Consider the following 4148-nt stretch of genomic DNA (forward strand, 5'->3'; position numbering starts at 1 on the left):
ATGTAAATATTATATAATTATCTGTGTGTGTGCACGCACACACGTGCACATGCACATGCATGTGAATTAAGCATATAAAGTGCTGTCTCAAGTAGGCACTGGAGAGAAGACTCAAGCCCTTACACTGAGGGACTTGTCCTGATATGGTTTGGGGATGGAGTGTGGTTAGCTGGTTGCTGAATTCCAGACAGATTTTGTAACTCCCCTCCTATAACTTTGGAACTGAAGCTTAGATCTGTTTGTAGTTTCAGTGATCTTAGACTGCTTTTACAGATTTACCCCCAGCCCCCTTCTCCAAAAATATCCCAGGGAGGATGGTAGCAGTAAATTATTATTAGCCACATATTTGATGGAAATAAACCCATTATGAGATGCAAAAAGGTTTATTTTTCTCAGGATCATACAGTGAACCAGTTGTGGGCTAAGGATTAGGATACATTCCAAATCTCTTTCCTCACTCTTTCAAGAAGCACAAAATATGCCACTTCCCCCTGCTCTCTCTGAGTTTGCAGTGGGAGACATTATTTAGAGAACAGCTTGCACTTTCTACACATGCTTCTCCATCATTGTTGGTTGGAATGTGCTGCTGCAAAACTCCCAGAACAGAAGTGAGATTTTGAGTTTAATTTAAAGTCATGGTATGCTAAGCCTTTATCTTTGGCAAGCTACTGAGTTACCAAGCATTACAGTGAAAGATTTTAGATATGAAGTACAGAATTTAAATATTTTATTAATTATTCATACTGATATATCATTAATACTAATATATGGGCATTAATATTAATATGGGCAGCTAGGTGGTACAGTGGATAAAATGTCAGGCCTGGAGTCAGGAAGATTTATCATCCTCAGTTCAAATCTAGCCTGATTCTTACTAGCTGTGTGACCCTGGGCAAGTTACTTAATCATGTTTGCCTTAGTTTCCTCAGCTGTCAAATGAGCTGGGAAAGGAAATGGCAAGAAAACCTAAATGGGGTCACTAAGAGTAGGACACAACTGAAAATTAATGAACAACAAAAGTATCAAATGTACTTATCACCTATGTTTCCTGCTATGTTCGTGTCTCCTTAGGAGCAGCTAGGTAGTGCAGTGGAGAGAGCTGGATCTTGAATCAGGAAGAACTGAATTCAAATCTGGCTAGCTTTGTGACTTTGGACAAGTCACTTAACCTGTTTGCCTCAGTTTCCTCACCAGTAAAATACAGATATGTAACACCTACCTCTCAGGGTTGTTGTGAAGATCAAATGAAGTAATTGTAAGGCACTTAATGCAGTACATAATAAATGCTATATAAATGTTAGCTATTATTATTACTTCTCTTTCTGTGGATTATCCCTTGTAACAAAGAAGAAAAAAAGAAAAGAAAAAAATTCAGCAAAGCTAAATCCAACATTATACATAGTTAAAGTATATATTTTTAAATCTATGACAAAATAATTGAAAACTACCTTAAATTGGTCAAAATTTAAAGTTGGGAGAAATTAGTGCAGAGAAGAGACCCACCTTCATCATTAGCACCAGCAATAGCTACTGACCAACTACAACCAATAGGAACATAAACATAGGAATGCTGGAATGGCAGAACCCCCAGGCCACCACTACTGCTTCTAGCCCATTGTTCTCAGCTATCATCCTGGGAAGGAATTCTTGTCAAGATGAAGCCTGGCAACTGCTCCTGCAAATGGTACAGTCACATTTGTTGAAGACCCAGAAAAGAAAGTTCTTACTGCCAAAGTTCTAGGTATTGTCAAACAGTACAACATCAGAAACTGATAAGATTTTATCAGTGGAAAGGCATTACCATCTGCTTTGCTAATGCACCCTAAAGATCATGGTTCCTTTTCTATCTGACTTGCAGTTGAAATTTTCCATACACGTTATATCCCCCATTAGAATGTGAGCCCCTTGAGATCAGAGACTGCCTACTTCTATATTCATAGTTTTTAGCACACAGTAAGTGCTTAATAAATGCTTTATTTATTTATCAGAACTTTTTTTTTACTCTATAGCTCTTTGTACTTTTATTACATCTTCATATTCTGCATTGTGGGAATAGTTATTTGTGTATATATTACATCCCTTCTAGACAGTACACTCCATAAATGAAAGGAATGCAACTTACTCTTTATTAAGCACAGTGCCTTAAACATAGTATGACTTCAATTCCCTTCAAATGAATGTCTTCTATTTCGTATTTGAATGCTGGTTGGCAAATAGAAACTATTTCCCACATTTTTCAAGGTAAGAGAGTGGTATGTGGGTAGTCACTTAGCGAGAAGGCAAAATAATATTCCTTTTAAAAAGTACAAGCATTATCTTTTGATATATGGACTTGTTGAAAGAAAGAACTATTTATATCTTCTGAGCTGAATCATCGTTTCAAGTTGAAAACCTCTTAATTACCTACTGGGGGGAGGAAGGCACATTCTCCAGATCCAGACTATTGATTGAACTGGTAGTAAGTCAACATGATCTGTAAATTGACATTTGTTTTGTGTTTGACTGGGAAAAAGTAGCTGGACAGGGCTCTTAAAACTGAAACCAAAAAGCAGATTTGTGTGGCATGTCCTTAATCCTCCTTTCTCACGCTTCACTGTCTCTATACTTTGTTCCCCTTCCCTCTTCTTCATCTCTCTACCTTTCTGTGCTCTACACCCAATGTGTTTCAGACACCATATGGCTCATCCTGGTTGTTGGTGGTTTTCACATTTTCTTAGTTTCACGATCTGAGAAGAGCATCATGAACCAATAGCTGGAGGAAACAACTGGGAGTCAGCTGTTTAAAGTGGACACTAAGTCACTACGGCCTTGGATATATCTCTTACTGTGTAACATTGAATAAATGTCAAGTTATCTTCTGGTGAACAGAACATCCCTATGTTATTGTACGTGGCCTTTAGGATCTAGTATTCAAAAGCAGACCACCTTGTAGGCAGAAGTTAGTTTTCTTTGCAAAGGTTTTTTTGTTTTTAATGTGGAGTTTTTTCTTAATTTGTAACTTTTCTGGAGACGAACATGGGGCCTATCATCAGCCTAGCACAGGGTTTTGTGCATAGTAAGTACCTTGTTTTCTGAGAAAAGAAAGGGAGGAAAGAAGAAAGAAAAAAAAGGACAAGAAGAAAGGAGGAAGGAAGGAAGAGAAGGAGGGAGAAAATGACAGAGAAAGGAGGAAAGGGAGGGAGGGAGAAAGGGAGAACGGGAGGAAAGAAGAAAGAAAGGGAGGGAGAGGAAGGGAAGAAAAATGAAAGGGAGGGAGGGAGAAAGGAAGGAAAGACTGTTTGACAGTACAATTTGGAGAAGCTAGGGTTCTTCACCCAGATCCTCTTGCCTCCAGTAAAATTAAACTTCCTAAAGAAAAGTCTTTAAGGAGGATTAATTTATCTTTGCCTCCTCTTCCCCAATCAAAAACTAGAGCAAATGAAAACTTTGTAAAGGACTTTGCTTGTAAAAGACTTTGCTGTCATTAAGTAACAGGGCCTTTATTAGGTCATACAAAATGTCAGCTGTCATTCCACCTGGTTGTTCTCTTCCGCTGTCTGGAATTAACTGGGAGCTTAGTTGTTCTTTTTGCCTAGCAGTCCTGTCCTTTCTGCTTGTGCCTGCAGAAATGGGTAATAGGGCAGAGACTTGTCCTTTCTTAGCCCCTTTTAGATTCTCTGGCTTCATTGGAAGACAGAGAACTTTATTTTCCCTTTTCTCAGGCAGCTCATAGGTTTGAGGTGTTCTCTCCTGTCTTGAAGTAAAGGCTCCCTTTCAACCTGAAATGAAATGATACCCTAAGTTCCTTTGAGAAGAGCCTTCTCTAGATTTTAATCTGGAAGATCAGATATGCTGTATTTTAATGGATTGCCTACTTAGCCATTTTACAGATATGCAAAATAAATAATCCACAAAAATAAACTCATGCAGGAGATCTAGAAGAATTTCAGAGTATGATTATTGTAAATGGAGTCTAAAACAAACAAACAAAAAAACCTGAATGTGTTTTAGAACTCTTAGATCTGGTTTTCATGAGGATCTATGAAGGAACTCCTAGTATGTTGCTTTAGGCTTGAGGTTCAATTCTCTGAGCCCTTTGGTTCTAGGCTGTGCCTGCCTCAGGTCAGTGTCCTAATAGTTAAGTTCAACATTGAAACAAAATGAGATAC

The sequence above is a fragment of the Petaurus breviceps genome, unplaced genomic scaffold (genome assembly GCF_028583685.1).
Source record: "Petaurus breviceps papuanus isolate PSGF00001 unplaced genomic scaffold, PetGlider_PUasm1.0 90925, whole genome shotgun sequence".
In the NCBI taxonomy this organism is placed as follows: Eukaryota; Metazoa; Chordata; class Mammalia; order Diprotodontia; family Petauridae; genus Petaurus; species Petaurus breviceps.